Source organism: Canis lupus, chromosome 30, assembly GCF_011100685.1.
Source record: "Canis lupus familiaris isolate Mischka breed German Shepherd chromosome 30, alternate assembly UU_Cfam_GSD_1.0, whole genome shotgun sequence".
Taxonomy (NCBI): Eukaryota; Metazoa; Chordata; class Mammalia; order Carnivora; family Canidae; genus Canis; species Canis lupus.
The window spans coordinates 7,043,021-7,055,044 of record NC_049251.1 but is presented as its reverse complement, the minus strand read 5'-3'; the positions used below and the strand labels follow the sequence as shown (position 1 = coordinate 7,055,044).

The 12,024-nt window shown below is 43.3% G+C and overlaps 1 long non-coding RNA gene across 1 annotated transcript; it reads left to right on the top strand.

Moving 5' to 3' along the window:
* Positions 1 to 105: 105 nt before the first annotated feature.
* LOC102155568 lies at positions 106 to 6,450 on the top strand. The gene is made up of 3 exons (XR_005381494.1): positions 106 to 220; positions 664 to 895; positions 3,808 to 6,450. It is a non-coding gene; the product is annotated as an uncharacterized LOC102155568 (long non-coding RNA).
* The last annotated feature ends 5,574 nt before the right edge of the window (positions 6,451 to 12,024 follow it).

The following is a 12,024-nucleotide window of genomic DNA, read 5'->3' as shown; positions in this document are numbered from 1 at the left end:
TGCCCCAGGAGCCCGCCCACGCCGCCTGGACGCGCGGGCGCTCGGCGCTCGGGCCGCGGGAGGCGGGAGGGAGCCCCGGGAGCCGGCACCGGCCTTAGCCCCCGGGCGGGGGCGGGGGCGGGGGCGGGACTTTGGGGCAGAGCCGTCTCCCGGAACACCTGGGCCGCGGCTGACGCTCGGGGACCGAGCCCGTCGGTGAAGCCCAACGATCCCGTCGGGGGTAAATGGGACCCGCTGGGGCTCCGGCCGGGGCGACCCTCCTCCCTCCGCCCGGCGGGCGATCGCCGCTCGCGGCCCCGCCGCCGGGCGCCCAGGGCCCCGCCGCCGCCCCCCGCGCTGCACGGCGCCTCCGCGGCTGGCCGCTTGGGGGCGGTCTTGCACTCGGATGGAGGGGCCCGCGCCGGCCGCCGCCTGCTGGCCGCGACCCCGGAGGGAACGGCCTCCTAGAACCTCCCTGCAGCCAAAACGGGCTTTGCGGCTTGAAAAACAGTTTCTGTGCCCACTCGTGCTTCTTAACGTGACTCCTGGTTGGAGGACTTGCGGAAGCATCTGGCTCTGGGGTCTTAGACTATTCACAGAACAGGCCCATCAAGTAATAAATTACCCTCCACCTATCATCTTATTTCCTTTTTGCCTCCCTCAACGTTCTTTTCATTTTTTTAGCTCCCGAAACCGAGGGGTGGGTTACATTTCTGTGGGTGCACCAACTACCACGAGCGCGGCGGCTCAATGCTTCTGTCATTGGAAGTCTGGTCTCCAAACCACTGTCTCAAGCCAGCATGACTCCAGCTGCCTGGAATTCCATTCATCTCTTAGGGCTGGGATGTCAGCAGCCACACTTCCCCCGCTGTGTCCTGCGCCATCGGGCTGGCCCGGACGGAGACACAGGACGCAGGTAGGAGCTTTACCAAATAAGGAGCTCAGCCACAGGCAGGGCAGGGGAAGCCCTCGGGTTCACCTTCCTTCTTTGAGCTCACACCTGGCAGGACTCCTAACTGCTGGAAACACCCACGAGTTTGCCTTCATCAAAGGGCAGTTTCACTCTTCTTGTGTGGGAGTGTTGTGTGACAAGGTGCACGTGTGTGGGTTACAGCATGAACGCTTTCTAGTTACTCAACATACACCGAGTACTTCTGGAAGATGACAAGTATGTTCCTGGGACACTTGTTGCTTTGTTGCTCAAGCAATAAGGAAACCTGACAGTCGGATAGATTTCACATGCTGAGAGACAGAAATAAAAGTTTCTATCGAATGATTAGTCAAATCAGATTCCTATTGTAGAAGTCATGGGTAATGACTCATCCAAACAGATCTGAAGATTCCAGAGTCAGCAGCCATACAAGTCCCACTCCTTCCTTCTTCCCTAGCATCCTGTGTGCTCCTTGAAAGGCAATTTTTTTCCTTTCCACTTGCTCTTAATTCTTCATAATATGAAGTACTTAGGAACAGTTTTTGGAGGGACGGCCAGCTGATGGCTCCCTACTCGTTCACCCAATTTGCTAGTTTTACACGGATCAGCTCCAGTGGAAGGTTTCAAAGAGGCCCACGAAAAAGCAGGATACGCCTATTTTTGGTAAAAAGGGACTGTGGGAATCCCTCTGGATTTTCTTGGAACTTGGCTTCTTTTAACGAAACAAGGAAAAGAATTTTATCCTCTGACGTGCTTTACAGATAGGAGGGTGATCTGTATGGTGGCAGGGAAGAGCTATCTTGTCAAAGAAAGCTGACAGAGGCATAGGAGTTATTTATCTCAAGCACAAAGGCCTTCCCCAAGTGATAGCACTCCCGTTTTTCGGGCCGAAAGGCCTGATCACAGTGGAGGGACTGTTGGGGCAGGGATAGAAACCTGCTGGTCAGTTCAATGTGTGCTGAAAATATTCCCCCAGAAACCTGAGTACCTCTGGGAAACTATGAGAGAAGCAGGAATGGAAAAAAAGGGGGAAAGAAAACCTATACCTTTCATTGGAGGGATCTTGTCCCTCTTGGGTGTGTATTTACAAATGCTGGGATTTCAGGCCAATGATCTGCCACGGACCCGAATGATGGGTCTTCTAGGGAAAGGGTCCAGTTCTCTCTTTGCCAAGTTGCTATCCTCAAGGAGTATGTATTTAAATTGTAAGGTATATGGCATTTTGCTATAGGATTTCCTTTTGCCGAGTTCCCCTAATTGGATGTGAGATAGTAAATAGGAGGAAAGAAAGGACTGTCAGTAACAGCTAGTTTGAAAATTACATGTGATTAAGGAGAGGAGGATAATTGAGACAAAATTTTGTTTATCTGGCAAAGAATAGCAAGGTGGGCTGTGATTTTGTGTAGGGATTTAAAAAAATATATATTGGAAATGGTCAGCAGTGGAAAATTTCTTCGAAGTGAGCAGCACCGAAAAATCGTTAAATTTTAGAATAGACCAAAATCATAGCATCTGTAAAATGAAGACATCACAAATTCATTCCCTCTGAATATTTCCCCTAGCTCATAGCTCAGTGTTGTTTCAGTCCAGCTCCCTTGATGGGCAAAGCCAGAGGAAAGTTACCAGTAGATTTCTCTCATCCTTCAATGGGACACCAATCCCTCTCCTTCCTGAGATGTTCTCCAGGGGCTTTATGTTGCATTGTTTCTTCTTTCTGTGAAACCTTGAAACATGGCTTGTCTCTACCATATAACTCACCAGCTTACATTTTTTCTTATTTAGTTTTTAAAAATGAAATAAAAAAAAAAAAGATTTTCTTTATTTATTCATGACACACAGAGAAGCAGAGGGAGAAGCAGGCTCCCTGCGAGGAGCCCAATGGGGGGGGGGGCTCCATCCCAGGACTCTGGGATCACAACCCTAGCCAAAGGCAGATGTTCAAGCACTGAGCCACCCAGGTGCCCCCTTCAAAACAAATTTTATGTTATGTATAAGGACTATATTGTAAGTCCCAAAGGTTTGGGTTTGGGAAGAGCTTGGCTCTACCAGTTGAATTTCCAAGTCCCATTATGCTCAAGTGAATTTATGGTGCAAAGGAATCAGTCTACTCACTATTTCCCTAACCAGCTATACCATTTCATGTGTATATGCCTTAGCTCTTGGGGTGCACGGGGCGACTGACTCCCAAGCAGTGCACCCTTCCCCCACAGGACTGAAGAAGTACACTCCGGAAATTCATCTCCGTAAGAAGGGGTAGAGCTAGCTGTTGGCTTCAGGGTAACTACTTTCTCCACTACTATCGCCTCCTTCCCAGACAGTGGTTGATTTGAAATAGCCATGTGATCCAATTCTGGCCAATGAGAAGTTTGCCGAAGGCTTCTGGGAAAAGTTCTTATTTTTAAGCAAAAGCCTTGTGAAATCAGGCTCGCTCTGGCTCCATTCAGATGTGAACAAGAATGCTGACAAGTGCTGTCGGCCACTAGGGGAGCCAAACTTAGCAAGAGACCAATATGGAGGAAGGAAAAACAGAGACCTGGAAACAACCTGAATGTGAGACTACCTTTTTTTTTTTTTTTTTTTTTTAAGTTGCTAAATCTACCAACCCTGAAGGCTATCATGCCTCCAGATTTCTCTGGATCTGTGCTGATTATTTAAGCCAGTTTGTTGCTGTTTCATGTTACTCCCAGCCACAAACCTCACAACTCATGCAGCTCTTTTTCATCGGCCTGGATTGCCTTTTCACTCATACTCTGCTGGAACCTCTTCTGACTTTTTTTAGGGTAAGAGGAAGAAGACTAGGCTGTAGGATAAAATATACTAAAAACTCTTCACATATGTTACTCAAGTGCTTTCTGGGGAAGTTGAGCCATTTTCTCTCTTCCTGTGCCTTTTTCCAGCAGCAAACACTACTTGATGCTGAGATGTAGTCCCAGGGCCCTCACAGAGGAAAGGCCTATCCAGGAGTAGCTGATGCCCAGTGAAGGAGTTGGGAAATGGACCTGCCTGGAAATCGAGGACATGGGGCAAGCAGAAGGATAAAGGAGATAATGAGATCTCAGCCTGGGCCCTGCCAGAGATGGAAGTGGGGAGAGTTAGCAAGAAAGGTGTTGATGATCATCAGATGTTGAAAATATACGTGCAGTGTGCTGATTTGATATACATGTACAATGGGAAAAGGTTCCCTCCGTAAGCTCACATGGTAACATTTCTTTCCTCTCCTTTTCTTTTTTTTTTTTTTTAAAGGATTAACTTTATTTGTTCATGAGAGACACAGAGAGAGGCAGAGACACAGGCAGAGGGAGAAGTAAACTCCTCGCAGGAGCCCGATATGGGACTGGATCCCAGGACCCTGGGGTCACGCCTTGGGCCGAAGGCAGACGCTCAGCCACTAAGTCACCCAGGCGTCTCCATAGTAACATTTCTTGTGTGTGTAAGAACATTTATATTCCAGTCTCTTAGCAAATGCCAGTTAGGTCTTACGGTATTATCCACTGTAGTCACCATGTTTTGCACTAGTCCTCAGACCTTATTTTCTATTCAACTTTTAGACTTTATCAATCTCAGTGTCCTTCAGGAGCACTCATAAGTATGGCTGGTTTGTTCCGCCCACAACTTAAAGGCCCAGGGACTACCTGGGTTAGATATGGGAGTTTTGAACAGGTGGTTCAAGGGCTGGAAAAAGTATAGACAAGTTAGCTTGCAGAGGTATAGAATGTGCCTTAATTCTGTACCTTGTTTTTCTTGTTGAGACTGTAAAGGTGTTGATCTATTTATTTTCACAAAGTATGTGGAAGAATGGCAGTATCTTTGGAAATCATGATTTCCTAAAAGTGGGGATTATGATGTTGGAATGTTACTGAGATGGGTTGAGAAATGTCTCCTGATTGTCTTCACCAGTGGCATGATGGTAGTTACTCTGGAATCAGGTGACCTTCAGGGGTCCCTGTCAGTAAGGAAGTCCATGACACTGCAAAGCTTTGAAACAACGGAGTTTCCAGGATTTCCATGAGGGAGTTTGTTTCTGATGCTGATTAAATACATTCTTCTTAAAGAATTCAACTTTTCTGAGGTTCAACATGCTACTTCAAGCCCCCCATTTATAAATGATAATTGTTCCAAGTTTTCTGTTATTTTTTTTCTCTGGAAGAAAATTACGAGAGTCGTTTAACAAAGTAAGGCAAGCAAATGTAAAGAAAACTCCAGCTATTGTGTGAAGAATTTTGAAGATCGACGATGACATGGAGATTGGCATCGAATTTAGGTCTGGATGAAAAACTCATATGCCACCGGGGAATGTGGACAGTGACCAGATGGCCAGGCCACTGGGCATTTGTTGTGATAACAATCTCTTGGGAGGTGGTCCCCCCCCCCTTTTCCCTTTTTTAATAGTGAGATCATGACAACCAGCATTTTGCAGAATGGAGCCAAGAGAACTGTCACTCTCTCTAATTTAAGAGGATGAGTGTATAGGCTGAAGAAAGTTTGTAAATGGTATTATGACACAAAGATAAACAGGGCTGCTTCCCAGAGAAGAGATATACACGGAGGAAACTTCTTGTTTTTCTCTTCTCTTCCTCCCTTTCTTCTTTGCTTCCTTCCCCTTCCCTTCTCCTCTTTCATTTTCTCTTCTTCTTCTCTTTATGAGCTAAGTGTTCATTATTCAATGACCTCAAGTTCACTTGCCTGAGTTCGAAGTCCCGACTTTCATCAGAATCCTAACCACTGCCCCCATCACTCCTTGTCCCAAGATTTGAAGACAGAGGGCATCTGTATGGCTTCCTTTTTCTGTTTCCCTTGTCAGTATGTCCATCCTGCCCTAAGTCATGGTGTTCAGCACCTGAAGCCTCATGGGTCTTGTCGGCCCTGGTCGGTGGGGGGTTGAACCCATGGGAGGAGGCGTGAGAGGAGGGTAGACATGGATTTACTAACAAGCTGAGGGAACTTTAGTTTCGGGAGCTCCTTCTGTGCCAGCCTCTTTCCAAGGCCCTAGAGAGGCCCTAGCAATGTGTTCACATGGTCAAATGTTCAGTAACATGTACAAAAGTAAGATACTTTAACCATAACTCCACTGGCTTTTTCATTCCAACTTGCCCCTGTCATACTTTTCCTCATGTTGGAGAGTTAAAGTGACCACAGGCATTTTTGGGGGGATCTGGCTAAAGGGACACGGTAGAAAGATATATTTGGATGGTTCACAGTCACTTCTCCACGTAGGGAAGTAATTGCTAGACATTGTGGCATGAGTACTCCTATTGCCTACCTGTGTCCTCACAGGAAGGCATAGGGCTAGAGGTGGCATCATGGTATGTGTCCCATAGTGTCTGACCCTGCACACACGTGTGTAGTGGAGCAGAAACAAAGTTTTAAATGTATGGAGCCAGAAGGTAGTCTGTGGGAAAATGTTACAGAAGTGTGGAATACAAACAGTCTGTTAATTTTTCTGGATTTTGTGGTTTGTGGTATTTGTTACTTGAAGTGTTTTTCAGTTTGCTGTGTCTGTTCTCATTTCAAATAAACATTCATTTTTACCTAATTTTGAACTCATGGTTTTGTAATATTTTTCTTAAATAAGACTCCCTACACTATATACAATTTAGGTCCAACCTATCTTGACTCTGCCCCTGGAGGAGATGCTTAAGAGGGAAACTGAAGAAGAAGAGAGTGTGGGGAGCACTCTCCAAGGTGACAACAGAGACAGGCATGTGAAAGAGCATTAGGGGAAGGGGCATAGGATTTTCGTCCTTTGGTACCCATGCTTATGTGTATGTGAGGTAGGCATTGCTAAGTGCACAGTGTCAGGAACCCTGTAGACATTGACACTTCTGCAGACTGTGGAGAAAAAAATGAAGCCAGAAGGGGGAAAGGAAAGCTATGCTAATTGTTATAATAATCTACACGAATTGCTTACAACGGATACCTCATTACAGTATAGCACAATAATAATTATGTATACTAGCTAATGTTTCAGATTAACTTGACCAAGTTTTGATTATAACCTCACATATTTTCTACATGTGACAGTGTTACAAAATTTGAAGAGTGAGCTCCAACAACTGAAGCTTCGATTGACCCAAGATTTTAGTATGTCAAATCACAGTGCCTTCAATGGACATGTGTGCATACGTGTCAACATCCTGTTCTAAAATGCTCCCCACTATTAAAAATAAATAGACTCCACACTTTTAGTGGTTAGAGTTATCTTTAGGCTAATGACCTCTTGGAAGATGTGGTGGGTTGCATGTACCCTGTGAGACAGATCATGTTTTTCTTTTTACTGTTGGCCAGATTTTTTTCTGTTTATAGTTGTAAACCACCTTTAATGTAGTGTTTATTATTCTAATGTGCACAATGAGTATTTTTTTATGTTTTCCTTTAAATATATGCTCTGAAAATTTCATAACCTATGTATTATATGTCATTTTTTGAGTGCCACTATGTGCCAAAGATCCACCGCATATCTACCAGGCCTGTGAGAAAGAGGGATCCACAGACATACATGCTGATAGCGAGGGGTGAGCTGTGAGAACAAGCATGATGTGTGAGTGTGCCTGCTGACTTGGTTGTGTGTGGGGGCTTGAGGGGTACAGAGGTTACAGGGTGAAAGCTGAATCTTGAAGGACTCTGTTCAGAAAGGCTGGATCCATATAGAAGAAATGCCAATTAATGTGTCAACACTCACAGTTAACATTTTTGCTTTCACTAAGCCCTTTTAGGATCTGGGTAAGAGGATCTGACCAGTCACAAGGGTCCCAGAGAGGAACATCTGCATTTTTTATTTTCCCCAGTGTATTTTGAAAGGATTGTTCTTTCAATTCCTTCTTGCCTTCTCTTGCCTTCTGTGTTAAGATAACACAAAGAGCCAGGGGAGCAATCAGCCAAAGCCGTAATTAACTTTCTTCTTGGATGGGTATAATGAATTGAAGTTTCTTGGCTGATGAAATTACTGCAGATTGTTTTATCTGATAACTCCTTTGTTGGCAGTTTTGCCAACATAGATGCCACTTTTCCTGAGCTTTAATTAGTCAAATATCTCAGAAGCGCAAATCATGGTACCTTTAATTTGTATGTATATCAATATCCTGCTCTTAAATGCTCCAGGCTCCTTCCTGCATATTTCTCTTACCACAATGCCTTGAACTTGGTAGGTACACAGTCAACTTTTGTGAATGAAAGAGTGGATGAATAAATGAACGAATTTCCAAATAAGCTTTATTAATCAACATAAGTAAGTCTCAAAGTTTGGGCAGTATGGGGAATAGTAAAATTATTTTCTTTCTTTTCTTGATCTTAATTATGCTACTCCTCTGCACCACCCCCCAAAAGTAAAATCAAATCAATACCCACTCACAAAAACACTTTAAATTCCAAAGAGAGAGGAAATAGTTAGTTCTTAGTCTATTTTTAAGCTCACAGGGGTTTTAAGACTAATTCTCTGTGAAAATGCATCTAATTCAGAAAACATGCTTTGCAGAGGTCCAAGAACAACACATATTTTCTTTGAACAGTTTAGGTTTAAAACACACACACAAAACTCAAAGAAAAAAAAACCTCCAGCCATAGTTATGGCTAAATGGCAAACACAGAGGAGTGAATTACCCCAGATCACATCCATAAAAAAAATGACAGCCCTCCTCCCAGCCAGCCTGGTCTGGTTGGGGAAGACTTGTGGGCCAGGTTCAGGCATGAGGATCTTGTTCCTCTCTTGGGCCCCCAACCAAGGAAGTTTCCACTGTCACCTACTATGATGCTGATCTAAAGTGTAGCTGAGTGTGTCTGAAACAGAGATTGACAGAGCAAGACATGCCCAGATGACCCTGTGATGAATCACTGCCGAGGCTGGGGGATCCCTGCCAAGGTGAAAGGTTGTATAGGTAGCACATCTTGGCTCTGGTGTGTCTCTAGTAAAGACCCAGCTGTGTTTTCTTTTCTTTTTTTAAAAAATATTTTATTTATTTGAGAGAGAGAGTATGTGCAGACATGATTAGGGGTAGGGGTAGATTGGGAAGGACAGGGAGAGAATCTTAAGCAGACTCTGGGCTGAGGGCAGAGCCAGACTCAGGGATGAATCTCATGACCCTGAGATCATGAACTGTGGGCTCTGTGCTCAGCAGGGGGTGTGCCAGAGGTTCTCTCTCTCCCTCTGCTCATCTCCCCACCCCTACCTCTAAAATAAATAAATAAATCTTTTAAAAAATTAAAAGGCAGAAAACTGAGACTTCTCTGAGATTACCAAACACGCTGTAAGGGCTATTGATAACTATTCACCTAATAAATATCTGTACGTGAAGCAGAATTTGGTTCAAGACTTGGTTTCATTATAGTTGGTAGTGAGATAGTGTAGAAGGGTCAATTTACTACAGGTGTTCATGGGTACTGAGAATCCCTTCCAAGGACAAATCTTTACATTAGTGACGAAATGGAGTCTTAGTTTCCTGTGATCCAAATAGTGGCCTTCCCTTTGACTAATTTTAAATGAGGTTGTCTTTTCAACAAAACACTTATTTATGTTTTTTTTTTCATTAGAGATTCCCAAAATATGTGCCACAGAACATTTCTCAAATCGTAGATTCTACAATTAAATAAATTTGGGAAACAGCTAAATGCATGTTTGAGATCACATTGGAAATTCAGAATACATATTAACATCATGTAAAAGATATGAAGTCTACGTAAAGAATATTGTTTAAATTTATTTAGTCCGGCATTACCCACAGGACCACAGATCATTTTTCCCTTTTGGGATGCTTGTTAATATCTCAAGGAACTGTTGTTCCAGGGAACATACTATCTATTTTTTTTTTTAAAGATTTTATTTATTTATTCATGAGAGACACAGAGAGACAGGCAGAGACACAGGCAGAGGGAGAAGCAGGCTCTATGCAGGGAACCTGACATGGGACTCAGTCCCAGGTCTCCAGGATCAGGCCCTGGGCTGAAGGCAGCGCTAAACTGCTGAGCCACCTGTGCTGCCTGGGAAACATACTATCTAAAGTGTGGTTCTAGAAGGCTATTAATGCCTGTGATTAGATTGGCTCCTTTTTTTCTTCACATACCAGAGAGAATTCTATCTTTTGCTTAATTCTATCTTAAATGCATGAAAATTAAGGCAGGGCATAGTTTTACATCTATGGTGCATCAAATAATTACATACCGTTATATATTAATTATATATCAACTAATTATATATCATACCCTCAGATTTGGTGGTTTATTTTGAGTGGTCAAGAAATGATGTAGCAAATGAGTAGCAAAATGATGTATTGGAACCCAGGCAAACATCCCTGCAGAGCGTACTGGGAAGGCTTTTCTAGGCCCTTTTTGTTATGACTCTCAAATGGTCATCCCATACTCTGTTCAATTCCGCCCTCTAATTGTTTGCCTGTAAATGCTTGTTCTTTTAAATATCTATTATTTCCTAAAATTTAAATTAAATGAAATAAAAAGGTATAAAATTAAAATGGTATGAACCAGACATTTCTGGACTCAAGTCAAAAGCACCAATGAAGGAAAACAATGAAGGAAAAAAAATCAGTAAAGACACCGTATGACAGTGAGGAGTATGCACTCAGAATTGTCATCCAAAATGGGCCACTTGTTCAGATTTAGTCAAATTCTGGGCTGGCAAAGAGTAGTTCTTGGTTGCAAGTGAGAAATGTGCTCCAAGGGAGAACAAAGAATAGCCAATTTTAAACAATGCTAACTTAGCTAAGGCTAATCTAAACCAGAGGAGGGGTGGGGCCACTTGAGGGTGGTTTGGTGCTAAATTTTCCCTCTGCACTGTGTGCTTTCCTTTAATGGATCAAAACATCAACCACAAACAAACTTTAAAATCCTGATTGAGGGTCTTCTGTGATAGAACACTATGAAGAACAGCAAGTGAAAGAACATTCTCCTCCAGGATCATGTTTAAAAAAGGTAAATATGGATATGTGTGTGTGTGTTATATGTATTGCTATAAGTATGATTACAAAGTTTTCTGGGGGTGGGGGAGCACATATTTCTCTCCTGGTCTTCCTCATGTAAATAAGTGCCATCATCATAGTACTCCAGCCAGCATCCTGGCAGTCATTCTTATTTGCTGCTGCTTCTTCATCTGTCACACTCAGTCTACCAGCAAGGCTGTTGCTGCAAAGTGTATCTCAAATTCCCTCCTTATTTCCAGTATCATGACTTTGTCCAAGCTACCAACACTTTATTTATGACATTGGAATCCCTCCCAACAGGTTTTCCTGCCATATGACTTTGGTTGGAACATTTACTCTCTTATTTCTGGTAAAATAAAGGTAATAGTTCCTATTTCAGAAGACAGATGAGAAATTTAAATGAGAAGATGGGGACAGTACTTGCTTAGCATAATGTATGGGTTATGGCAAGTTCTTAACAAATGTTACCAGCACAGCTGCTACCTTCCACATGAACAAGAACTTCCACTGGGATTTTCTTTTTTCTTTTCTTTTTTTAAGATATTACTTATTTATTCATGAGACACACAGACACACACACACACACACACACACACACAGAGGCACAGACATAAGCAGAGGGAGAAGCAAGTTCCATGCAGGGAGCCTGATGTGGGACAGGATCCCGAGCCTTCAGGATCACACCCGGGGCTGAAGGCAGAGCTAAACTGCTGAGCCACCTGGGCTGCCCTCCACTGGGGATTTTAATGTCAATAGATAAATCCCTTAAGGAGTGTATGCTATAAAAATACTCGGTTTTTCTGTGTCCCTAATCAGTGATTTAATACTATAATTGTATATTTGCAGGCTCTTGGTTCACTGACATATTTTGGGGATTCACAAGAGAATTTCTATGTGATTTCACGTCTTAGGCATGCCAACCACATGGGCATGATGGAGGCCATGGAAATGAAAGATCCTGTTCAGTTTGGGGTGGTGAGGATTGAATGACTCCACTTTCTTCCTGGTAACCAGTTGTTTTATATAAGCAATGCAATTAGCCCCAAATGAGGAAAGATTTGATGATACCTTTGACTTTAGACACAATTAGAAATAATTTACCAGGCCAAAATATTTAGTAATTACTTGATATTTATGAATATGTGGCCATCTCTTTATTGATCAGTGTCATAAGGTAAGGACTTTCCTAGA